Source organism: Suricata suricatta, chromosome 11 (genome assembly GCF_006229205.1).
Source record: "Suricata suricatta isolate VVHF042 chromosome 11, meerkat_22Aug2017_6uvM2_HiC, whole genome shotgun sequence".
In the NCBI taxonomy this organism is placed as follows: domain Eukaryota; kingdom Metazoa; phylum Chordata; class Mammalia; order Carnivora; family Herpestidae; genus Suricata; species Suricata suricatta.
The window spans coordinates 92,706,718-92,734,147 of record NC_043710.1 but is presented as its reverse complement, the minus strand read 5'-3'; the positions used below and the strand labels follow the sequence as shown (position 1 = coordinate 92,734,147).

General features: G+C 40.1%; 1 protein-coding gene and 1 long non-coding RNA gene across 6 annotated transcripts in view; one reads left to right on the top strand and one right to left on the bottom strand.

Annotated features, from left to right (window-relative positions):
• The window catches only part of LOC115307077, a 29,344-nt gene extending 10,428 nt beyond the window's left edge, over positions 1-18,916 (bottom strand). For 3 of the 4 annotated variants that reach the window (XR_003915546.1, XR_003915545.1, XR_003915544.1), the window contains exons 1-4: positions 18,834-18,916; positions 18,139-18,230; positions 14,514-14,661; positions 12,275-12,388 (exon numbers count right to left, since the gene is read on the bottom strand). This is a non-coding gene — a long non-coding RNA (uncharacterized LOC115307077). The remainder of the gene's footprint in view (positions 1-12,274; positions 12,389-14,513; positions 14,662-18,138; positions 18,231-18,833) is intronic. The other variant, XR_003915547.1, reaches the window with a different exon arrangement.
• Positions 18,917-19,068: 152 nt separating this feature from the next.
• Positions 19,069-27,430, top strand: part of TBCEL (tubulin folding cofactor E like) — a 73,998-nt gene continuing 65,636 nt past the window's right edge. The window contains exon 1 of one of the 2 annotated variants that reach the window (XM_029957734.1): positions 19,069-19,257. The gene's annotated coding sequence lies outside the window, so the exon portion shown is untranslated. The remainder of the gene's footprint in view (positions 19,258-27,430) is intronic. The other variant, XM_029957733.1, reaches the window with a different exon arrangement.

Genomic DNA, 27,430 nt, shown 5'->3' with positions numbered 1-27,430 from the left:
TAGCTCTGAGCATATTAAGCATCAAAATATGTTAGCCATTACTATTTTCAGGATTACAGTAATTTGTGGTTGATCCACAAATTTTTACTTATAAGGATACCTTAAAAAAATTTTTTTTAATGTTTATTTATTTTGAGAGAGAGAGAGAGAGAGAGAGAGAGACAGAGAGACAGAATGCAAGCTGGCGAGGGGCAGAGATAGAGGGAGACAGAATCTGAAACAGGTTCCAGGCTCTGAGCTCTCAGCACAGAGCTGCACGCAGGACTCGAACTCACAAACTGTGAGATCGTGACCTGAACGGAAGTCCGACACTTAACTGACTGAGCCACCCAGGCGCCCCTAATGACCCCTTTTTAATGAGAAAATGTTCTTCATGCTCCCACATTTAGGATCACAGTTATAGATTTAGTATTGAGTGATTAGGAATTCATATTTTTAAAATTACAGATATTGACATAATTTTTTTAAGTAGCCATGTGTATTTAGGTCCTCTTATTTATTCAGGGTGTGGTGCACACAGGATTTGCAGACCCCTTGGAGATAACTCTCTGGGATTCCCTGGAGTCTGAGTCCACAGCTAAGGAAACATGGCCTCCCTGCAATCAGTCCTGTTTGTGGAACAGTAGGGGACAGTGATGTGATATAAGGTATTCGGTGACAAAGGGCTCTGAGACCAGACATGTTTGGAACATGCTGCATGAAATGAAGTTACACCATCTTCTCTACTGTAGGACGTCTTGGAGTATTTATAACACAAATATGTGTAGTGACTCTCCAGAAGGGTGAAAGAAGATGCTGCTTTCCCCATTTTTGATAAAAGCTGTGTGTGTGTGTGTGTGTGTGTGTGTGTGTGTGCGTGCGCGCGCACGCACCTACAGCAACTTGAGAACATGAAGGCTTGGAAACTCCCCTTCACTGGACCTTTTTTTGCTGGCAGGAATGCACAGTAGGTTCTAAGTTTCCCCTGCTTTGTTGCTGCCACCACTAACACTGCTGTTGACTTCCACACTACCTACTTCAGAGCACTCCTCTTCTTAAGATGCTATAGCCCTTTAAATAGTCCTCCCAAAGGGTTGCTTCCCTCTCTGAGTTTACAACCTCTTCCAAAGCTCGGAAGAGTTCCCATGGAGTGCCCTCCAAGAGTTTCTTGCCTATTCTGTGTGAGTGTTCCTTCCTGCACCCCACAGCATAGGGACTCACAATGATCTAGCCACCTGGCCTCATATCTACTCCCAGGCAAGTTTCCTTTCTATCCCAGAAGCTGGGAAAATATTTTTCCCACTTTTCAGTGTGCTTTAACTCCAGCGTCTTCTTACCCTGTTGACAAGAGGAACACTGACTTCTCATCCCATAACCCTCCCAGAAACCTGTTCTGTGTTTCTCTGGTGAGCAAACATAAACCTTTTTCCTAGTCATTTGTTCATTAAACAAATATTTATAGAGTGCCTATCTGAGTCAGGCATCTGTGGAGATAGACATAAGTATATTTTGGAAGTAGACAGCATTTGGTAGAGTCAAGAATGAATTCCACGTTACCGGCTTTGGCAGCTGGTGTAGAAAGTGGTAGTGTTTACTAAGATGGGGAAGATGAGATTGGGCGGGGTTACAGGGAGAGGGCTGAGATTCCTTTGGCGCATGTTAAACTTGAGATGTCTAAGGAATATCTACATGGAAATACTAGAAAGGCAGTTAGGAGATGTAAGTCTAGGGTTCAGAGATGTCTGGGCTGGTGATTTAGAATTCATAAGTTTGAGGATGTTCTTTAAACCCAGGGCAATAAATGACATGACCTAGGGAGAAATGAGAAAGGACAAGGAAAGAAGAGGCCTATGGAACATTAGGAAACTCTAATACTTGGAGTCAGGACAGAGGAAGCTAGGCTAGTCAAGAACACTTAAAAGGAGCAGCCAGTGTGACAGAGGAAAACCAGAAGCAAGCAATGTCCCAAAAGCCAAAAAGAAGGAAGATTTGGGGGAAACCAAATGCTGCTGTGAATTTTAAAACAGAAGTATCCATTGGTCACCCTCACAAGAATGGTCAGTGAAGCGTACTGCAAAGAGAATCCAGATTGGAGTCAACCCAAGAGGGAGTGGTGAGAGAAGAAACAGAGACAACAAGTGGAGCAATTACTGAGGAAACTTTCCTGAGAAGGGAGCAGGGAAATAAAGCAGTAGGAGAAAGGGAACAGAATGTGAAGTCAAGAAGATGGGAAGTACTAGAGCATGGTTATGTTGCATGAGAATGATCCAGTGGAAAGGAAGAAGTTGGTGAAGCATCAAAAGAAGGGGGAAACCAGAAGGTAGAAGACAATGGGTGGATGAGAATAAAAGAAATCCAGAACCCAAAGGGAAGAACTGGCCTTTGTGTGATAAGTGGAGGGATACATCTTCCATGTTAGCAGAAGAAAGAGGGGCAAGTGCGGGTCTTTCGGGGGAGGTATAGAAAGACAAATACATTCCCACTGCTGGTATTTATGTTTACTAATGAAGTCTGAAGTAAGGTCATCTGCTTAGCAGGAAGGCAGGCCAGGGATATAGGAGGTCTGAAGAAAGAGAAAGTCATCTTAAGGAGTGTGAAGCTAAAAAAAGTAAGATGGTGAGCAGTACTGAATGCCCACTTATAGTTAGAGATGAAGTTAAGGTGCATCCAGTCAGCTCAGTTGAGTGATGTTCTCTAGCAGCACTCAGCTCCTCTAGCCCGGGGACACTTAGGTTCATCCTTGGGCGCTGCAGTTGGGAGTATGTGTGAGGCAGTAGGGTATTTTGATGGACCGTAGAGTCTAAGCAGTAGACCACTCACTACAGTGGTGGGTACACAGTGGACAATTATGAACTAATGAAGAATGTACGTTTCCCTTTACATGGCTTTCACAAGTCGTTTATATAGCCTCAACAAAGTGGGAAAATTTAAGTCTCATGGGTGGAGAGAGTTCTCTGGCAGGGACCCAGATTCTAGAAATGTTTTAGTCTTGTCCTACAATCATGTATTTAATTCTTCACTTTTCATTTCCTCATTATGGTATTTGATATACATATATATCAAATACACACACACACATATACACATACATTCACACAAAAGATAAGGACATTCTTTGTTTTTTTGAGGTCTTTGCCTTAAACATTTCCCTTGAGGAATGTGGAGTCTAAGGGGGGGGGAGTGTCACATATATAATAAGTTACTTGTCAAAGTTAAAATAGAAGAATGTGAAAAGTACTGGGAAGCATAATGGAAGGAGCAATTTAATTTTTTTCTGGTAAATGGGGGTGTCTTCACAGAAGAATTGACATATGAGCTCAGACTTAAAAGGCAAAAGTTTCATTTAAGCCTTAACTGTTCAATAGAAACTCATAAGAATAGGAAGGATGTATAATAAGAGCTAACACTTATTGAGTGTTGACTATGTGTCTGGCACGAAGCACTTTATATACTTTAGCCATTTAATCTATAAATAGGTTCTATTTTTATTCCTATTTTTCTGATATTAGAGGAACTGATAACTCTGCTATTGAGAAGCTCAAATGGGACTTGAACCAGGTCTTAGGAATGCTGAAGCCCAGGAAGGGGAAATAGCATTAGCAAATCCTTGGGGAAGGTGAAAGTGCATGAGATGGTGTGTAAAGGAGAACAGACCGGGCGGGGTGGGGGGGAGGGGAGGAGAGAATAAAGGAGTATGGCACAGGTGGGGAGAGCAAGAACAATGGAAGATGAGCCAGGAAAAGTAGGTTATACCCAGATTCTAGTCCTCAACTATGAGTGAGTTCTAGTTATCTATTGCTGTACACCCAACTTCCCCAAACTTAGTGGCATAAAACAATCATTTTAATACAGTCACAGATTTGGTGGGTTGGGAATCCAGAGAGAACACAGTGGGATGGCTTGTCTCTGCTCCATAACATCTGGGGCCTCTGCTAGGAAAGCTCAGTGCTGAGGGCTGGAAATCTATGAAGGCTCACTGACTCACAGGTCTGGTTACTGACGCTAGCTGTCGGCTGAGAGCTCAGCCAAGGTTGTTGACTGGGGTTGTTGGAACACCTTCCATGACCCTTCTGTGTGGCTACATTGGCTTCCTCACAACATGGTGGCTGAGTTCTAAGCATGGCTGCCCCAAGAGAAGAAGAGCAATAGACATGGCGTCTTGTTCCACTGATGGAGGCAGTCCAAAGGCCTGCCCAGGTTCAATGAGAGAGGACACAGACTGCACCTCAAACTCAGTGGAAGGAGTGTCCAGGAATTTGTGACATATTTAAAATCACCATAGAGTCAGTAAATGAGGTCATTAAATAGAGATCTTTAATTTTATGAAACACTAGTCTACTACCACTACGGGGACCTCCATTGCTATATAACTTCTTTGTGTATTATGTATGGAAGAGTGCTAGCTGTTCTTCCGATATCCCCCCTGAACCATTCTTTTTCTCATTTCCTTTCCCCTTTCTGTAGTCTACCGTACTTCCCTCATTTATAACTTTACATGAGAAGAGACACATTTAAAAGAGTCATATGGGAATACCTTGAAGATTTTTAGAGAAAAGTAGCTATAAAATTCTAACAAATAAATAATGGAACAATATATAACAGGCGAACTTTATGTTGAAGAGGATTATTTTCCCAATACCTCAGGAGTTGGCTGAACCTTTTGGACTAAAATTGTGTATAATATTTTTAATTGCACTCAGTGTTATTTCAAAATTGGTATAATTTTTAAAATGATAAATTCACATTGCTCACTGAAACCTCCTGAGGTAGGTGAATAGCTAAACCTTCCAAGACAGATGGATACTTACGAGCAATATTTAATCTTAATTGCAAGCCAGGTTTACGTATGACAAGTTCCTGGCTTAGAAGCAATGCTTACTGTGACACAGCTTTGCTGAGCTAAATGGTTAGGGAGAGTCGAGAACAAACAGCTGCATTCTCGTGCGCCAGCATTTAAATCATGCCTAAGAACACACCTGATGAGATGCTTCTACAAATCTTCAATTGTGCCTACAAATGCTTCTTTCAAGTGTAACTCAATAGTAGTTCAATAGTTCAATTACATCCCATCATTCTTTATTAATTCATTTATTCCACAAATGTTGGGGCCTAACTACCATGACCAAGCCTGGAGCTAGTCACTGAATGCTATCAACAAGTTATCGATCAGGAACTATGTTATTTTTAGAGAGATTCCCACTTCAATGATTGCTTTTTACTGGAGAAAATACCTCGGCTTTGCATAAATTTTCTCTCTAGAAGTTAAATGCATAAGTGCATGAAAAGCCAAGAATAATATCTGGCTCTAGCAAGAGCTCAATGCATGTTTAACGGCTATTATTATTAAGCCTTAATGCTCATTAAAATTCTCTCTAGGTCCCATATCCAGTCTCACTATATATACTTCTTGAATGAGGTCAGAAGCTAGCAAAAATTGCAGGAAAAAAAAATGTTGTGGTAGAAATGAATTGGCAACTTCCACTTCTAGGATGAACTAGAAACTAGTCTCCCTTTGAAAGTAAGTCCCCCTTTGAAGACAACTAGAAAAACTAGACCAAAAAAAATATTTTCACTTATTTGGAGGAATGAAATAAACTAGTAAGGCAAGGAAAGAGGTCAAGATTCAAGGGAAGACACAAACCAGAGAGGCACGGAGGCTGTTTTCCCCTGGTAGTGCCTGCTGATTCAACTGACAGGTTTAGGAGCTGAGCAGCGTTTTTGACAGCCTCACAAAACCAGGAATACAAAACTGAAGACAACAATTTTTCCAAGACCTGATCAGGAAAGCCTTGATAATCCACCATTTTTTGGTTAGGTCTCCAAAGGACTGCTTCTTAGAAGAAAGGATGAAGTGGAAGTAGAGTATCTCACAAATATTTTTAAGCCTAAATTCAAATAATGTCTGAAATAGGATTAGAGTGTTCAGATATAACCAGGGCCCTAGTTTCCTGCCCAAAGCTAATCTAAATTCTTTCTAGAAAAATACAGTGATTTTCTGAGGCCCTAAATTATTGCTATACTGTTTAACCTACAATGTAGATCATGTAATCCAAATTAATCAGGCATGTGAAGAGACCAAAAAAAATGAAAGAAAACCAATGTGCAATTGAATCACACCCACAAGGGTTTCAAATAATAAGCTGTGAGACACAGACTTTAAAATAACTATGAAATATTCAAAAAAGATAGAAGATTGAGAATTTGGGCAGAGAACTTATAAATTATAAAACTAAAAAATTAGGAACTCAGTAGACAGATTATATATCTGATTGCAGAAAACTGAAGAGAGAGTTAATGAACTAGAAGATCGGTTAGAAGAAAATATCCATACTAGATTGTAGAGAGAGAGATAAATGGAAAATTCCTAAGGGGGCATAAAATACATAGAAGATTGGTCAAGAAAGTCTAACATATATGTAACCAGAGTCTCAGATGGAAAGAACAAATGTGTCAGATGGAATATCCAGAAATACGGTTGGTAAAGTTTTTCCAAAACTGACACCCTTTCAGAGGAAACAATGGAAGCTAGAAGAAAATGGAATGGTATTTTCAAATGCTGGTTGAAAAGATCTGCCAATCTTTAAGTCTAAGCTATCTTAATATCTTAATATCTTTTTGGAATATTAAGGTTAAAGGAAGACCTTTACTTAAGACAAAAAAAAAAAGTAAGAGGGGCACCTGGGTGGCTCAGTCGGTTAAGCATCCGACTTTGGCTCAGGTCATGATCTTGCAGTTTGTGAGTTTGAGCCCTATGTGGGGCTCTGTGCTGACAGCTCAGAGCCTGGAGCCTGATTCAGATTCAGTGTCTCCCTCTCTCTCTGCTCCTCCTCTACTCACACTCCATCTCTCTCTTTCTCTCTCTCTCAAAAATAAAAACACTTAAAAAATTAAAAAAAAACAAAAGTGAGAGAATTAATAACCTCTGGTCCATTGCATTAAGAAATACTAAAAGGCATTTGTCACACACACACACACACACACACACACACACACACAAAATGATTCCAGAAAGATGGTTGTAGATAACAGGGGGAATAAAAAGCAATAAAATTGGAATTATGTGAGGAAAACAGAAGACTAAGAAGCTCCACGATTTTGTTTCCCCACAAACCATAAAAAAAAAACCACCCAAAGCTATTTGAATAAGCTTTGTAGGAGCCTTGAAAACAATTAAAGGTTTAGAGCAACCAAGCAAGCCTGATCAAGAAAAAAACATGTTTAAAACCATAGGAAACACTGTGGCACTTTTGTTCATCCTTGTCCCACCGCCTCCCTAAGGCAGTGATGACAGTCTTGGTTTTTAGCACCAGAAACGTATTTCTCCATCTTGGACCAAAGGGAGCAGAACAGGACCTTGCCTGAAAATTATTATGTATTCAGTTCTGACATGACTGACTCACTCCTTTCTGGCTTATATACTTTGGACTGTGGTTGGGGAAACTGGTGAGCACTGTTAGTAAAAGTTATAAGGCAACTATAAGCCCACAGACACGTTCCCCCCTCCCCCCAGGTAAGAGATTCTAGGTGGAGATGTACAATACAGCATTGAAGGCCCTGAGAGCAAATTGAGGTGAGACCCTGGAAAATGAGGACATTCAAAAGCAACCATATATCTGGAGGAATTTAGAAGTTGCATGCATGCCCAGAAAAAAAGTCCATTCTCAGAAAAGTCTTGAGAAGACTTTAAATTTTCACTGTTGGCTACTTCCCTAAGCTCAGAGCAAGTAATAGATCATCAGTAAAAGGCTGCCTCAGCACAGATCCCATCTTCAAAGACTGGGAAACGTGGTGGTTGTCTCCTCATCTCTCTCTCTCTCTCTCTCTCTCTCTCTCTCTCTCTCTGTCTCTCTCTCTCTCTGTCTCTCTCTCCCTGTCTCTCTCCTGTCTCTTCGCCTCTTCTTTCGCTGAGTGTGTGTGTATTTGTGTGTATAAGTATGTGTTGTTTGTTTGTTCCTGGCTTTCAAGGAAACTCCATCAAAACATTAGCCGAACATGAATTTTAAAAAGAGACTTACATGAGCTCATATGACAAGGAAGAGTCCTTTCAAAAATAGTCTGTAAAAATCTCAAAACAAACAAGCTATTATAGCCTTCAACAATTGAAAAACACCAAAACAGAATGTGAATCCAGGGAAAGTGAACAGTGAATACTGGGGAAGGGACTCTGGAACTTCATTTCCAGAGTTGCCAGATTATAATAATCAAATATCCAATTTTCAACAATGATAAAAATTCATGAGGCACACAAAGAAAGAGAAAAATATGACTCCTTCAAAGGAATAAAATAAATTGACAGAAACCATCCCCACAGAAGCCCAGACATTAGGCTTCCTAAATAAAGACTTTAAAACAATTGTCTTAAATATGCTCAAAGGCCTAGGGGAGAAAATGGACAAAGAACTAAAGGAAATCAGGAAAACGGTATATGAACAAAATGAGACTTTTGGCAACTATAAAAAGGAACCAAGCATAAATTCCAGAGCTGAAAAGTACAATAACTGAAGTGAAAAAAAAAAATTCACCACAGGGGTTCAACAGCTGATATGAGTCAACAGAAGAAAACAGTAAACTTGAATTTAGAACAATTGAAATTCTTCATTATGACAAGCAGAAGGAAAAAAGAATGAAGAAAAAGGAACAGGGCTTAAGTGGCTTGTGAGACAGCATCAGGTGGAGCAACATATGCATGATGAGAGTCCCAGAAAGAGAAGAAAAGGAGGAGCAGAAAGATTGAAGAAAAACCTTGGGACTAAACTCCCCTCATATGATAAAAGATATGAACTTACAAATTCAACAATCTCCACAAACTCCACGTAAGAGAAACACAAAGATGCCTTCCCTGAAACACATTATAATCAAACTTTGGAGGTCAAAGATGAAAGAAAGAATCTTGAAAACAGAGAAGCAAAACATCACATATAAGGAATCCTCAATAAGATTATCAACCAATGTTTCATCAGAAACCTTGAAGGCCAGAAGGTGTAGGAATATATACAAAGTATATGCTGAAAGGGGAAAAAAACCCACCTGTCAACCAAGAATTCAATATCTTCAAAACAGTCCTTCAGAAATGAGGGAGGAAGTAGGTTGATTGAGCATCTGACTTAGGCTCAGGTCATGATCTATCTCATGGTTCCTGAGTTTGAACCCCACGTCAGGCTAGCTGCTGTCAGGACAGAGCCCGCTTCAGATCCTCCATTCCCCCTCTTTCTCTTCTCCTCGCCCCCACTCATACTCACTCTCTCAAAAAAGAAATAAACATTTAAAAAAATGAGGGAGGAAATAACATATTCCCAGGTAAACAAAAGCTGAGAGAGTTCACTGTCACCAAATCTGGCCTAAAAGAAATGTTAAGGGGAGTTCTTCAGTATGAAATGAAATATTATAACTTGATGCCTGTCATATGAATACATACATTCATGGGCGGATATAAAAGTTAGTATTACTGTCATCTTAGTTTGTAACTTCAATTTTCATTTTGTACAGGATTTGAAAGACAAATGCATAAAATAATTATAAATCTCTGTTAATTAGTATATAGTATACAGAGATGTCATTTGTGACATTGATAACATCAAGTGCAGGGGAAGAGCTATAAAGGAATATAGCCTTTGTATGCACATAAAGTTGAGTGAGTACAGTTTAAAATAGATCTTTATAACTTTAACATGTTATATGTAAGCCCACATTAACCACAAAGAAAATATCGATAGAATGTACACAAAAAGAAATGGTAAGGGAATCAAAACATGTCCATACAAAAAAAAATGGACTAAACAGAAAAGAAGATAGTAATGGGGGAAATGAGGAACAAAAATTCTAAAGGCATATAGAAAACAAATAACATGATGGCAAACTTAAGTCCTTCTTTATTATTAAGTACTTTAAATATAAGTGGATTAAACTCCCCAAGAAAAAACATTGATTGGCAGAACGGATAAAAAAAACAAAGCAGAATTCAAGGGCAGTCTCTAGAGAGACTCCCTTTATATATAAAGACATACTTAGGTTGAAACTGAAATGATGGAAAATGGTATTCTGAGCAAATAGTCAAAAAGAGAGCTGGGTTGGCTAGACTAATATCAGACTTTACATCAAAAACTATTACAAGGGACAATGCAATTATATATTGAGAAAAGGGTCATTCACTAAGAAGATACAACAATTATAAATCTATAAGTACAAGACAACAGAGCTCCAAAACACATGAAGCAAATATGACGGCATCGAAGGGAGAAGCAGACAGCTCTCTCTACAATAATACTAGGAGACTTAATACACCAGTGTCAAGACTGAACAAACAAAAAAGCAGTAAGGAAACTGTCTAGGTCCATTTGGGCTGCTATAACAGAGCACCATCAACCTGATGGCTTAAAAACAATAGAAATTTATTTCTCGGTTCTAAAGGCTGAACGTCCAAGCTCAAGGTACTGACAGATTAGTGTCTGGGGAGTATGCTTATTGATTGATAGAAGGATATCTTCTTACCATGTCCAAGGCAGAAAGAAAGGGCGCTCTCTGGGGTCTCTTTTATAAGAGTACTAATCCCATTTGTGAGGACTCCAACCTCATGACCTAATCACTTCCTTAAGGCCCCACCTCCTAATGCCATCAAATTGGGATTAGGACTTCAACATATGAATTTGAGGGGGACATAAATATTCTATTGCAGAAACAAAGGACTTAACACTGTGGACCAACTAGACCTAACAGACATATAAAGAATATTCCACCCAACAATATCAGAATACACATCTTTCTCAAGCACACATATAACATTCTCCAGGATAGATCATATGTCAGGTCACAAAAAATTTTTAATACATTTTAGAAGACTGAAATTATACAAAGTATCTTTCCTTATCATAATGGAATGAAATGAAACCAATGGCAGAAGCAAAATTTACAAATACGTAGAAATTAAACAACACACTCACACAATCAAATGGGTCAAGGAAGAAGTGACAAGTGAAATCAGAAAATATGTTGGGATAAATGAAAATGAAAATACAACATACCAAAACCTGAGTCAAAGCAGTACCAGAAAGGAAACATATAGCTCTGGATGCTTCCATTAGAAAAGATTCCAAATCACCAACCTAACTTTATACCTTAGAGAACTAGAGAAAGAAGAAGAAACTAAATCCAAATCTATTAGATGGAAGAAAATGATAAATATTAGAGCAAAGATATATAAAAGAGAGAATAGAAAAATAATAGAGAAAATCAAGTGAAATCAAGAGACAAATTTGACAAACCTTTAGCTATTTTGATGAAGAAAAAATGAGTGAAGACTCAAATAACCAAACTCACAAATGAAAGTGGGGATATTTATACTGATTTTACTGAAATTTGAAGGGTTATAAAAGAGTATGAGAAACTATGGTAAGACAACACAATGGATAGCCTGGATGGAATGGACAAACTCATAGAAACAACAGCCTACCAAAACTAAACCTTCATTGAAGGAATATAAAATCTGTATAGACTTCTAACTAGTAAGGGATTAGAATCAGTAATCAAAAACCTTACAACAAAGAAAAGTGCAGACAAAATAGTTTTTAAGGTAATGAGCATTAATGGAAACAAGTGGGATATTTCACAATGAGGAAGTTCAACCTACCAGTAAGAGAATACAATTTGAGCTGGTGTTTATCTTATAACATGCTATCAAAAGACACAGATCAAAAATATTCAGAACTACAAGGAAAAACAAATCCATCTATAGTCACAGTCAGAAATTTAACATACCTCTGTCAGCATCTAATAAAACAAGCAATGAATCTGCTTGTAACAATTGTTACAAAATCAATTTCTAACAAAAAGTCAATAAGAATACAGGAAGTTTGAACAACACAATTAACAAGCTTGTTCTAATTGCTTATATAGAACATTGAACTCAGCAACTGTTGTATACATTATTTTCAAGCCCTCAAAAAAATTTCTCTCAAGTTTACCACATGCTTGGCCACAAAGCAAAGCTTGATAATTTCCAAAAGATGGAAATCCTATGGCATGTGTTGTCTGACGACAGCTTGACTAGAAATTGATTTAAATATCCCTTAAAAATTCCATACATTTAGAAGTTAAGAAATATACTTCTAAATAACACATAGGTCAAAGAAGAAATCACAAGGGTTATGGACTGTCTGTCTATATGTGTGCCACTAAAATTCCTATGTTGAAATCCTAACCCCAGAAGAATGGTATTAGGTGGGCCTTTGCGAGGGTTGGGAGGGAAAGTTTAAATGAGGTCTTGAGGATGCAGAGCACATGACAGGATGAGTATACTTACAGGAAGATGGAGAGACTGGCTTGCTCTCTCTCATGAGGCTGTGGGGGAAGGAAGCCGTCCTCACCAGACACCAGTCTACTAGAGCCTCGATCTCTGATTTCTTCGCCTCTAGAGCTGCAAGAAATAAATGTTGTTTAGGCCACTCAGTCCATGGTATTTTTGTTATAGCAGCTTGAAGTGACTAAGACCACACGTGAAATGTGAACTAAGTGGGGGAAAAAATACAACTTATCACATTTTGTGGGATGCAGTAAAAGTAGTGTTAGTTGGAAATTTATAGCATTGAATGCCCGTATTAGACAAAGAAGATGTAAAATCAGTAATCTAAGCTTCCACCTTAGGAAATTAGAAAAAAGAAGTACAAATCAAATCCATGCTAAGCAAAAGAAAAAACAAATCAATGCCATTGAAAATAGGCAATCATTAGAGAAAGTCAATAAAACGAAAAGTTATTTCTTTTAAAAGATCAATAAAACTGACAGGCCCCTAGCCAGTCTATCTAAATAGAAAAGAAAGGCAAAACAAGTTACAGCGATCAAAAATGAAAGAGAGGACATCACTATGGACCCCATGTCATGAAAAGGATAATAAGATAATGCAATGGACAACCCTACACCCAGAAACATGATGACCCAGATGAAGTGGACTGAATTCAGTGAGACACAATTTGTCAAAACTCCTATAGGAAGAAAGAGTCTGAATAGCAATATGTCTAAAAAAGAGACTGACTCAAGAGTGAATAAACTTTCAAAACATAAACCACCAGACCCAGAGTTCACTAGTTAATTCTACCAAACATTTAAGGAAGAAATTATATAAATCCTCTACAATCATTTCCAGAAGAAACAATCAGGAGTACTTCCTAAGTCTATGAGGCCATGATTACCCTAATACCAAAACTGAACAATGAGATTACAAGACAAGCAAACTATAGACCAATATTTCTCATGAACATAGATGCAAAAATCCTCAAAAAAAATCACAACAAATTGAATCCAACAATGTAAAAGAATAATTCTACACCATGACCACTAGGGGTTTATTCCAAGTATGGCTCCATATTAAAAAATCAATTAAAGTAATGCACCCTACCCACAGGCCAAAGAAATGAGAAAATACTTAAAACTGAATGATAACAAACATGCTATATATCAGAACTAGGAGACACAACTAAAGCTCTTAGAGGCAGAAATGTAGTTCTAAATGTATATTTTAGAAAAGAAGAAAGTTTTGGGGTACCTGAGTGGCTCAGTTGGTTAAGTGTCCAACTTCGGCTCGGGTCATGATCTCACGGATTGTGGGTTTGAGCTCTGCATTGGACTCTGTGCTGACAGCTCAGAGCCTGGAGCCTGCTTGGGATTCTGTGTCCCTTTTTCGCTCTGCCCCTCCCCCACTCATGCTCTGTCTCTGTCTCTCTCTTTTTCTCTCTCAAGAGTAAATAAACATTAAAAAAGAAATTTAAAAAAAAGAAAAGACAAAAGTTAGAAAAAGGATTGTAAATTATATCCAATAAGAGCAGAAGGAAGGAAGCAAGAAATAGAAAATAATGAAACAAAAACATAAGACAGATTTAACAGAACTGATCATTGATTCTTTCAGAAGACCAACAAAATTTGGAGATTAATACAGGAAAAAACACATGTAATTAACCAGTATCTAAAGTAAAAATGAGATGTCACTGCAGCTCTGATAAACATAATAGGATATATTATAAACATCTCTATACTAATACATTTGAAAATTTATATGGAGTGGACAAATTCCTAGAAAAATACAAATCACTGAAACTGACATAAGACGAAATAGGAAAATTTGACTAGTGCTATAATTAACAAATAAATTGGAAAAAAAGAGAAAGAAATTGAATCTATAACTTAACACTTTCCATACAGAAAACACTAGGTCAAACAGCTTTGTTGGAGAACTCTAACAATCAGCTAAGGACTTAATAATGATAATATTACACAAGATTGTGCAGAGAATAAAAAAGAGAACACCTTTCAATGAATCTTATGAGTCCAATAAGAAAAAAGACCAATTCAATAGAAAAAAAGGACCCAGACTCTTCATGAAAGAGAATATCAATTTGCCAATAAACAGAGGAAAAGAGACTCAACCTCTTTGTCATTAAGGAACCGCAAATTAATCCAAAACAAGATACTACTATAGAATCATCAGAATGGCTACATTAAAAAGACTCCCAGTACAGTGTCTTGATGAAGATGTTGCACAATTGTACCTCTCATAACACTGCTGTCAGGAAGGTGAACCTGGTGCAACCGCTTCGGAATACTGTCTGGTCGTGTTCACCAAAGCCGCACAGTCCAGACTGCTAGTTCACAGCCACACTGGCTACTGGACGCTTGCACTGCGGCTAGGCCAAATTGCTATGAATGTAAAACACACATTGGATGTTGAAGACCTCATATGCAAAACACAACATAAAAATATCTGATTAATGATTTTCATATTGATGAACATGTTGAAATATTTTGGATGGGCTTTATTAATAAAATGGACACTAAATATTAATATGACTTTGTAAAAACCTTTTTAATGTGGCTACTAGAAAATTTAAAATTACATCTATGACTTGACTTGTGCTATATTTCTAGGACAGTGCTGATCTAAAGCTAAGATTCATTCATTTTTTTATATTCCCAACAGAGATGTGTATGTACCTGCAGTAAAAGTTAAGCACAAGAATGTTTATAGCAGCATTATGCACAATAACTAAAACTGGAAATAACCCAAATGCCCTTCAACAGTAGAATGGATAAGTAAATGTGGTGTGATTACAATATGAAATACTATTTAGCAACAAAAACCAGTAAACTATGGCTGAATGCAACAACCTGGATGCCTCTCCCAGTGTTAAATATTAAATCTTCTCATTTGATTCCATAGATAAAGTTTAAAAATGTGAAATTAAGTTACAGTATAAGTCAGGATACTAGTTTGGGGAGAATAGTAGCTGTAGTAACTGGGAGGAGGTTTTGGGAAACTGGTAATGTTCTGTGACTTGGCTGGGTGGTGTTACGTGGGGGTCTTGCTTTGTGATAACTCATTGGTCTGTACGTTTATGTACATTCATATGTGCGGTAATCTGTATGTTGTTATTCTTCATAATAGAAGAAACTAAGGGGCTGGAGAGGCTTTTATCAATTTGTTGCAAAAGCTTTTAATAAATGCAAGTCCTCTGAAAATTAAGCTCCTCGTTGACTAATCCATTTACGTAAATTGCAGGAAAGCAAATTAAGAGTTGTTTTTTTAAAACCAGATTCTGCCCAGTAAGGAAATCTGGCCACTTTCTAAATAGTTCTAGGTCTGACGCTCCAGTTTAAAATAAAAATATCTCTGCCCTTTGCTTGGTCAGTAAGCTTGGCATGATAGTCCATTTCCTGACAGATATGTCAATAATGTTGACAAAAATAAAATGAAGAATCTCAGAATTGCAGAATTTAAAGGGACATTGAGGCCTAGCCATTTTTTTGGGAGTTGTGACTTCTTTGTGAATTCAATGGACTCAAGGGCACTTCTTCTTCAAAATGCCTTTGTGTACAATACAGGTATGTGTACATATATATCATGTTTTACACATAATTTCAGTCGGCTCACTGTGGTAGTTTGTCCAATCCAGGCTATTTGGCAGATAAAGCTCTAAAGCAGAAAGAGATCAAGTGACATGGCTGGTTAGTGGAAAAACCAGGACCAATATTGGAGACTCTTCATTTCCAAGCCTGTCATTATTCTTCCAAGTAGTTTTCCTTCTCCTGTGTACCCGTATATGGATTATACATATAAAATGTATACATATGTATACACATACATATATATGTATATACATATATAAACACACAATACTGTGTATGTATATGTTATTATTCTCATATAATTCTCCTTTATGATTGAATTCTCCTATAATTCTGTCCTTACCCTTTTGCTTACTTGAGAGAGGACTTACTTGAGAAGATGATTCCCCCTTTTAAAATAATATACTATAAATTGTTCTGTATCACTGTATTTGAGGATACGCATTGTCTTCCCGACCGCGCTGTAGGAAGTGTGCCTTGTTTGTCTTTGTTTTCCCTAAACCACCTAGCTAAGTGCAAGGAATATATCCATTATAAAACCAAAATTTGTTGCATTCAAAGGACATGCAAATATATAACTGAAACTTCATGATAGAATGATAGCCTACAATTACCATGTTATTATGAGCTTAGATTCTGGTATGAGACTGACCTAAGTCTCACTTGGTAAATCTGATGGCATCAAACGGACTTTATATGACTCTTGTGAGGATTAAGGAAATAATCTGTGTGCAATCTCTTGAGCAGTATCTGGTACATAGATTTCAGTTAGCTATGATTGTTGTTAGGACATTGAATTAAAGACTCAGTTGGAGAAACAAAGATTTCAATTCTTAGAATTATACTGGTCAACCAGTCTACCCAATCTAGGAATTATTCACAGATTATCAGATTCTGCTTTTGCTTAATGTATCCCAGTGACATGGAACTCAGAACCAACTGAAGCAGCTCCAATTCTTCCAAAGTTCTTCTTTCCTATTAGGTTGAGCCATATGAAATTGCCATTTCTAGGTCAAAACAAATGATCAATAATGTATTAAAAAAAAGACCAGCAATTTGCCTTTCTAGCCTTGCCTCTCACTAGAGACAATGGAGAATCAATGGGGAACAAGATAGACCTAGCTCCTGCCTTCACCAAGGCTTACATGTTTATTAAGGAGTCAACAAAATATACAATAGTGTCTAATTTTCAGATTCAAGGAGCTGGAAGAATAATGTTTCCAGTAAAGGGCTTAGCTGAGGTATTGAATGTACAGAGCAGCACGCCCCAAAGAATTTTCTGTGCTGATAAAAATACTCTGTATTGCACTGTCCCATATGATAGCCACTAGTCACCAATGGCTACTGAGCACTTGAAATGTGGCTAGTGTCCTGTCACTCAGGAAAGGCAATTTTAATTTAAGTTAGTTTCAATTAATTTAAATTTAAATAGCCACACGTGGCTAGTGGCTACCAGGTTGAACAGAGAGTATCAAGCAAGAGGATAAAAAGGCAAAAAGATGAGCCTGGAGAAGTCAGCAGGGTTCCAGACCATAAAAAGCCTTGAGGAGCATGTTAATAACTGTGATTTTAACTTCAGTAGGATTTTACATTCCAGGGTATAACATGATGAGATAGGAGTTTTAGAAACAAAATATTGGCTGTCTTATGGAGATAACTAATCACACCCAGTCAAAGACATCATTCATATATATATTTGTATACATTGTCCATGAATGATCCACATTTCTTGCCTTTTCCTGGTTGCTCACAGGATATCTAGCCCCCCTAGTGTTTCTTCTGTGTCTCCAGTGGTACCTGAGCTCACAAGGAAGTCTATTAACAAAATATCCATGCACCATCCACTTGGTTCTTCCCTCTCTGTGCATTTATCACTTTGTCCTTCTCTGGTCCTTGCCACTGAGGCTACTTTGAGGTACTTTTGGGGGCACTGCTCTATTCTCTGCAGAAGGAGGAGGAATGTCCCCATCTCAGCAGCCTAAGCCACACTGCTTGGCTCACCCTCCCCCTTGATCCTCAAAGCATTTTCTTTAACCAGCTCTTTTGGGCCTTCCCCTCTCCCCGAACCCCAACTTCTCTAAGTTCTACCTATGGGGTAAGACAAAACAAAATGAGAGAATTAAGTACCTAGGAGCTGATGGTGATAAGCCGCCTTTGGGTCCTCACCCCCACTCTAGAAACCTATACACACATATATGTCACAACTGCTCACCAGCTCCCTGACCCACACCACATAAAAGCACACACATCTTATGTGTGTAGCACACAGACCTTTGCGACTCCTAGCATGTCAGCTGACACATCCATACAAGGCTGAATTCTCTTCAAGATCAGCCAACACCATCCCTATACCATATATGCCCCTGCAAAAGAAACGGACAAAGAAGTACATGAGCAATCACAGGCCAACAGCCACAGATAAGCTGAAGCAATAGCGTGTCATAATGGGAAGTGCATCGACTTTTACTCTGGCGCCAGACTGACCTGGAATCCAACCACTTTTCCTACCTGAGTGGTCTTGGGCAGATCACTTAATGTCTGTGAATTTCCGTTCCCAATTCTACAAAATGCCTACTTTTGCAAGTTGTGAAAATTAGAACTAGCCCATGTACAGTGCCTAGAAGGTGCTCAATGAATGGAAAGTGGGGTCTTTCCATCTAGTGCTGGGGGCACTGAAAAGTCAGGATGCCACAGGCCTTGCAAAGGGGACACAGAATAAAGGCCGGAGTGAGTGCTACCATATGCTTAATAAGCAGAAGCATCCTGGGATTTTATTAGATTACAGCCTTGGACTCGCCTCGTGAGGAACCTGAAGCCAGAGGCAGGAAGTGAGTTAATCAAGGTCACATATAAAACTGGTGACAGAGCCAGGACAAAATTCCAGGTCTGGAAAGGTTCAGCCCAATGCTCCTCTCTGCAAGGCCGTAGCTTCCCGCTGCCCAGGTTCTGCTCTGACCCGCCCCTACCTCACTGTGATGTACAATTTACTCTTCCTTGGCATCTAAGGTGTCCCCTCAGGAGAGCCAAGAGAACAGGTGCGGTGTGTTTGGAGCGACTACCAGGCCCTTACAGACCTCCCCGTCGCCATGGCAACCCGAGCTCGATTGCCGAGGACCCACTCCGCCGGCGCCCCCTCCCATCCACGCAGCGGACGTGACACGTGCGGCAGGGTCACGTGTTGTTGTTGGGCCGTGAAAGCTGCTTCCGGGTCAATGCAGGACACTGGGCTCCGGCGGCCAGAGTGGGGGACGAGGTGAAGCGGAGCCGGGCCGGGGCCGGCCGGGACCAGGCCGGAGGCCGAGCGGCGGCGACGGCGGTGGCCGGGAGGGGGGAGGAGAGGCGCAGCCCGAGGAGCCGCCGCAGCAGCTCCCCCGCCTCCCGGGCTGAGGGGTGAGTGGAGCCCGGGCCCGCCGGCAGTGCCGGCTTCTCGAGGCCCCCAGGCGCTCCCCTCCGGGGCCGAGGCGCGGAGGGGCCGTTCGTGCTGGGGCGCAGTGTGGGGAGACGCCGGGAAGAACTGGGAGCGTGAAGGGGCCTGCCTGGGAGTGGAGGGGAGGGCTGGGCCACCTGCCCGCGGCTGGGGGGAGGATGGGGCCAGGCCTGGCTGGGGAGGCGCGGGGAGGGCCCTGGGCTGGGAGGAGGCGGAGGGCTGGGGTGGAGGTGAGGGGAGCCTGAGTTCCTGGGAGGCTCCCGGCTTCTTTACCGTGCCCCAGGGGCGTGGGGGATGGAACGATGCCCCCTGGCTGGTAGGAGATGGAGACGAGTCTGGGGCTGCTGGGGAAATAGGGAAACTTTGTCTCCGAACCACTGTATCCCGGGGGGGGGGGGGGGGGGGGGGGGGGGGGGGGGGGGGGGGGGGGGGGGGGGGAGTAGAGGACGTGTCCCCTGGGAGGTTTGGTGGGGAACAGAGAGGGCGGACGTTTCCAGCCCCCTGGGACTCTAGGCCTGCTCCTTCCAGGGGCTGATGAAAGGACGCGGTAGTTTAATAAGGGCTTTGGCGAGGGGGATCGTTTTGCCCTCATTGGGAGACTTTGAGAGTGAGGGAATTGGAGTCAGATGGGGCCTGGGAGGAGGGTACCCGATCCTGGGATCTGGGAGGGGGCCAGTGGGGCTTCGTTCTTTGTTGAGAATGGGGAGTACAGGGTTTTAGATCCTCGCCTGAGAAGACATTCTGGGAACTGGTGAGGCGAGAAGGGGCTTCCCTTGGCACAGTGGTTCTGGAAGTTGTAGTTGAGGAAAGTTGGTTGGAAGAAGTTGAACGCTTGACAGCCAGTTGAGGAAGGAGGAGCTGGGCTGAGGGTTGCTAAGTTACAGGGAGCTTGTTGGCACGCTTAGGGTTGTTGTGTGGGGAAGGTAGTTTCAGGTCCAGATACTGGCTTAGCTGGGGCTGTCCCCATTCTGTTTATGCTGCCCTGGAGCTCTTAAATTGGTTTCCAGGAGTCCATTTTGAGGAAAGTGATTCTATGTAGTGATTCTATGTTTCCATTAGAAACACTCAGCCTGTGGGTCCTGAGGCATTAAAGCTAGATCTCTAGGGTAAGAACTTTCAAACCTTTTTTTTTTTTTTTTTACCATCATGCCCACTATTAAATACTTTTTATATTAGGATCTGGTACATCCATATATATGAATGAAAGGATTCACAGAGCACTGTTTACCCTTATTACATGTGTTACTGATCATTCCTATTCCTGTTAGGTTCCACTCACTTTTATTAAAACATGCTGACTGAAATCCACCCAATTGATTTATGGGTCACAAGCTGCTACTTGCAAAAGGCCCTCCCAGGGCACAGTTCTTTGGCTTCCGTTAGTGTCCTCATGTTGTATGGTACTGGAGAGCTAGGATGATTATAAAGAGATGGATGAGGGGGGGGTGCGGAGGGGGCAGGGTCAAACCATCCAGGTGCAACTGACCGTTTCATTTGTTTACATGTTTATAACATGTAGTGTATTTGGTATTTTGTACCACAATCTTAGTCTTTGATAGCTTACTGTGGCCTGATCATTTCATGAAGTTTTGGAAGTTAAGTGTATGCTTTTGTTTTCTCTATCTTTTGGTGTGTCAAAGAAAATGAGAGTCCTAATTCCATTGAACTGATTTATCCCTACAACATACTTAATGTTACAGTGCTGGAAATATACGCTGGTTTGCTTTTCTGGCATGGTTAAAAAATCTCAAGCTGAAACCTGAACTCTTCTTACTCCAATAATATATGGTATAGGTACATGGCTTTAGTATGTACCTTAAACTTAAATCGTAAATCTGAGTATAACTTTGGAAGAGTTAACATCTTAATTCCCCCATGAAAATGTTTTCATCTGTTTCTAAAATAGATGAGGGCTTCATATGAACAGTATTATAGTGAACATTGATGAGTATTGGTGAACAGAGACACCTTCCTGTGTTGCTCTGTTTAAAAGTCTCCTTCAAGGTTGTCACCCAGCCTGTTACATGATGTTGAGTGTCAAATAATGTTGCCTGCTTTCAATAGGTAAATTTACAGGGTTTGTATTTAAGACCGGTTTATTGGTGTTAATTTTTGTTGAGGATGCCTTCATATTATTTGGAGCTTGGAATTCCAAGTCATAGCCATCAGAAAAGAATTGCCCAAATTAAACTTCATCCTTGGGGCCATATTCTTGATGAGAAGCCTTCTGAAAGCATTCTAATCATCTTCAAACTTTGTGTTGTAAATTACATCTTGATTGGTTGATTATATCTTGGGTACTGGTGAGAGGGTGTGTGTTGGCACGAATCAGCTCTCCTTTACAGGGGATCTTTCCATCAGGTAAATATTTGTTTTTGAAATCTTTGGCTTTAAAGAATGTTTAAAAGCTTTCTGTTTTGGTAGTTGCTTGGAACATGAAAAAAAAAGTCTCATTAATTTCGTTTTCCTGGGAATCATGTGTACCTGTCAATAAACAGTTGTGGAGAATTTACCCTGAGTGATTTGTGTGTGCTTTTTTATAGTTTTCATTTTTCCTCTTGAACCTCAACTCTTTGGCATGTCCACCCATAGTAGGCTCCTTTCTGGGTTTGGAAATTAGATGCTTACATTTGTTAGAACTTTGCATAAAATAGGATTGTGCAGCTCTGAAAAATGTTCTTTCAGTTATATATGTATGTATATTACATGTATACTAATAATTTTTTTTAGCATATGAACTATGTGACATGTATTTTGGCTAGTCAGAGGCCTACTTATTGACCTCTTAATTGTGGCCTGTGTTTTCAGTAAGTGAACTCTTTAGAGATTCAGTCCAGTTAGCTATATAAGAAGTTCTAAAAAGAAACCTGGAACTGTCAAAGATACTTAAGGACCTCAGGAGTGAAGAAATCAGCTGTGATTGTTGTCCCTGCCCTACATGCAATGAGTCATTAAGGGTTGCCATGCCTCCCTTTTTAATCTCTTTCATTCCCCTCGCCTGACTTTGATTTCTTTGTGATTAGAATGCAAAGAGCCTCACTCTTCCCCATTGTCTGTTATTCTCATTGTACTTGATCTCGTATAGCTTCTTCAGAGTACTCTTCCAAAGAACAATGCCCTAATTATCATTGCTCTCCTCAGAAACCATGAACTTCCTAGTGCCAGCACTGAATCATGCCTATACTGTTTAAGCTGACATTGACGGTATTCTAGAGCTTCAACTTTTATCCTGACACTGTTTTTCCATTCCTAAATGCAGATCCTCTGTTCCTGCCAAGCTGTCTACTCATTGTACTTTCTTTCTTAACATTATTCCTAAAAGTCTGGGAAATGTGTTCCTCATAAATTCCTATTCATCATTTTATTACAGACAACCCTTCTTCCTTGAAGTCTTTCTTGCCTGTATTGTCTATACGACTTTTCCTACATTGCTTTATTTGTGGTGTTTTTTTTTTAATCCTTTTAGATGATAAATCAGAGGACAGGAGGTTCAAATATCCTTGAATCTCTAGGACACATCGCACAGGGTTTATCAGAGTTCATGGGCTAAGTGAATCAGAATTGACTGAATTTATGGTTAAAATTGCAGGTCTCTGAAAATTCCACCCTAGACTTACTGAATCAGAATCTTAGAATTTGCCTAGATGAGTCTTCTGTACAGTAAAATTTGAGAATCACTTACCTAGCATGAAGCTTTAAATTACAGTAGGTACACACATAGTTTTTGAGCAAATGATGTAAATGAACTGAGTAATACCTAGTTCAGCAGATTGGTTTAATTTTAAGGCTTATCAGTCAGGCAGCCTAGATTTGAATTCTGTTGCCTTCACTCACTAGCCATCTGATCATAACTTTGGTTTTCTGATCTATAATATGGCAGTAATTGTAGTATCTTGTAAGAGAAAGTAAGAACTGAACGAGGTAATAAGTGTAAAACAACATAGTGCAAGGCACATAGTAAACTCAATAGATTCTATCTGATGTCATGGTGATCAGCATGACGTCAGTGGTTATGGAAGTAATGAAAAGTTAGAATAGATTTCACGTCAGTCATTGTTAAAAAGCAACTTGCTAAGAGTTGCAAGGATTCAGGCTTAACATTTATTTTCCATTTTAGACTAACACTGGACCTATATGATGTTTAAAGTCATAAAGGTGTTTTGCCTTTTTTGGAAGGATTGGTATCTAATTAGCATGTTAAGTTTTCCCCCTTTAACCTCCGTTTTGCCTAAAGAAAAATGTAATCTTTTATCTCATTGTACTTAAAAAATTTTTAAGGTTTATTTTTTATTTTTATTAATGTTTTTTTATTTATTTTTTTGAGAGAGAGAGAGAGAGAGAGAGAGAGAGAGAGAGAGGCAGCGTGAACAGGGGAGGGGCAGGTACAGAAGCGGAAGCAGGCTCCAGGCTCTGAGCTGTCAGCACAGAGCCCAGCACAGGGCTCTAACTCAAGAACCATGAGATCATGACCTGAGCCGAAGTTGGATGCTTATCCCACTGAGCCACCCAGGCACCTCGAGGTTTATTTATTTTGGAGACAGAGAGACAGAGTGTAAACAGGGGAGGGGCAGAGAGAGAGAGGGAGACACAGAATCCAAAGCAGGCTCCGGGTTCTGAGTTGTCAGCACAGAGCCTGACATGGGACTTAAACTCACGAACTGTGAGATCGTGACCTGAACCAAAGTCGGACACTTACCCAACTGAGCCACCCAGGTGCCCTGAAAAATGCAAACTTTTAAACGGAGGGCCTTAGCCCCCATTCTGTCCGGTCCTACCCGTCCAGCACCATCTTCCAGCCCTGCTACATACGCCACACCAGCAGTTTCTCACTTTGACATACTTGGGCCTTTGCACGTGCTTTCCCCTTGTTTTTCATCTAGGGGATTCCTGTGACTTTCTTAAGACTTGGTTTCCTGTGTGGCCAAGCTCGGGGAAGAGAGTCACTCTTATGGTGTTCTCAGAGTGCTTCCCCCCTTCCTTACGTACTACCTTTGTGTACATTTGACTTCTTGGAGGGGAATGGATGGAGTCCTGGCCTGTATTCCAGGGATGTCGTATGTAGTTAGTCCCCTCTGCCAGAGGCGGAGGATGTACGGGGGTATTTGACTCTTCTAAGCTGTCCCATTTGTCTGGACTTTCCTATTCTTGGCATTCACAATAATGACAATGATCTGCTGACCACTTACTACATGCCAGACACAACCAAATGCTTTTAAAACTTCCATTTAATCTTCACAGTGACTCTAATGACTATGAAATAGCTACTAATAGTTCCATTTTACAAATGAGGAAGCAGGCAAGAAGAGGTAAGTGACTTGCTCAAATTCCAGTGCGGATTCATGATTGAACTGGCCGAACTGAAGCCCCATGATCTTAATCACAGTGCTCTTCTAGACACAGATGTAAACAGGATGACACACTTCCAAAGCTGGCTGTGTGGAACTTTTACTAATAATTCATTAATGGGCTTTAGGAATATGATCTGTTACAAGCACTGTTAAGAAAAGGATTATTTAATTACAAAAAAAATTTTTTAATGCTTATTTTTGAGAAAGAGACAGAGCACAAGCAGGGGAAGTGCAGGGAGAGAGGGAGACACAGAATCCGAAGCAGGCTCCAGGCTCTGAGCTGTCAGCACAGAGCCCAACGTGGGGCTCAAACCCATAAACCATGAGATCATTACCTGAGCCACAAGAAAAGGATTACTTAAACTAAACTTTGTCTGTGGTTAATGCTTTTCTAGTGATTTTCAAAATTTCTCTTGATTCTGTCATACTCATCCCTGATATACTTGACTTTCATTTCATTGCTAGAAGATATTACATCATGTTTAATCAAAGTAAAATTCACTTCTTCATTCATTCAGCAAGTATTTGTTGCCCTGTGCCAGATACTCCTCTGCATGACACTGAGCTGGACTGACAAATCTCTGCTTTTGTGGGACTTAGGAGAGGGACTCGAGCACTAAATTAACATGTGGTAGTAAGCCCTGTAAAGGACGAAAGAGGCTGAAGTAGTAAGTGATTAATGGTAGCAATGGGGCTATTTTTGATGGGTTGGTCATGGTCAGAGACAGCTCTTGGAGAAGGTAATGTTCGTGTTTAAATTTGTTTGAGGCTTGGATGCCAAGGTGAAGCCAGCAAAACCAAGAACCAGGTAAAAGGCATTCCTGTGAATGCCTTAAGAGGGAATCAGCTTGGCAGTTCTGAGAAGCAGAAAACCAGGCTGGCAGAAACCTAGTGGGTGGGAGGAGGTGAGCAAGGTGAGCAGAGAACAGATTAAAGGAAGCCCCAAGACCATGATAAGGAGATTGGATTTGCCTTTGGAGAGTTTAAGGGACATGATTTGACTTCAATTTTGAAAAGAGGGCTTGGCTTTCTTGTAGAGGGGATTGTATACTCCTGGGAGATCAGGAAGGAGCTGGTGCAGCAGTCCCCGTGAGCGGTTGATGGGGGCTCAAGCCAGAGTAAAGTAACAGGGACAGAAAGAACTGAGCAGAATCGGGGTGTGTGGACTGTTGAGAGACCTTGCTGATTAATTCCACGGGAGTGTGAGAGGAAGAGAGAGAGCTCCAGAGGTGGGGGCTGGTGGAGGAAGAACAGGCTTGGAGAGAACGGAGAGTTCAGTTTTTGCCCTCTGCATGCCCCTCGCCTATGATACATTTACCACCACCACCCCCCGCCAAGGATGCCCCAACACTGAGTTTTGTGCTTGCTTTTTTTTATTTCTTTACAGTTTTTATTGCATACATATGTGACCCTAAACAATACGATTAATTCTAGGTTTTTGAATTTTGTAGCAGTGGAATTTACTGTAAATATTTTTATAATTATTTTATCCTTTAACAGTGGTTTTTCTTTTTTTTAATATAAGTTTCCAGTAAGAAGCTTTGTAGTTCCCCATCTGCATCCACTACAGAGTGGTGTCACTACCACAAGTCTAGTTACCATCCGTCACCCATCCCCCACACCCCCCTCTGGTAAACACAGTCCTCTGTATCTATAAATTTACTTTTGTTTTGTTTGTGCATTTGTTTTCCTTTTTAGATTCCACATTTGAGTGAAATCATAGAGAGTTTGCTTTATTTCACTTAGCGTAATACCCTTAAGTCTATCCATGTTGTCGCAAATGGCAAGATTTCATTCTTTTTCATGCTAAATAGTATTCCGTTGTATACATATACCACATCTTTATCCACTTATCTGTTGATGGATACTTAGGTTGTTCCCATATATTGGCTATAGTAAATAATGCTGCGGTGAGCATAAGGGTGCATGTATTTTTGAATTCGTGTATTTGTATTCTTTGGATAAATACCCAAAAGTGGGATCACTGGATCATATGGTGGTGGTTTTCTTAATATTTTGAGGAGTCTCCATACTATTTTCCATGTGGCTGCACTAATTTACAATACCACCAACAGTGATGCGGGTTCCTTTTTCTCCACATCCTCTCCAACACTTGCTGTTTCTTTTCATTTTAATAATAGTCATTCTATTAGGTGTTAAATGATATCTCACTGTGGTTTTGATTTGTTTACATGTCTCTGATAGTAATGATGAGCATTCATGTGCCTCTTGGCCATATGGTATGTCTTCTTTGGAGAAATGTTTATTTAATCTGGCCATTTTTTGATCAGGTTGTATGGATTTTTTGTTGTTGTGTGAGTTCTTTATATATTTTGGGTATTAACCCCTCGTCATATGTGTGTTTGCAGATACCTTAGTAGGTTGCCTTTTTGTTTTAATGATGATTTCCTTGACTGTGCTTAAGCTTTTTAGTTTGACATAGTCCCATGTGTTTATTTTTGCTTTTGTTTCCCTTGCCTTTGGAGTCAGATCCACCCACAAAGACATTGCTAGTACTGAATCGAGGAGCTTACTATCCATATTTTCTTCTAGGAGTTTAGTGGTTTCAGGTCTTACATTTAGCCTTTAATCCATCTTGAGTTGTAAGATAGTGATGTGGTTTCATGCTCTCGCACGTAGCTGTCCAGTTTTCCCAGCACGATTTATCGAAGGCTGTCCTCCGTTATACCCTTCTTTGTCGTGGATTAATTGTTGTTATATGTGCGGGTTTATTTCTGGGCTCTCAGTTCTGTCCCATTGTCTGTGTATCTGTTTTTGTACCAAATTC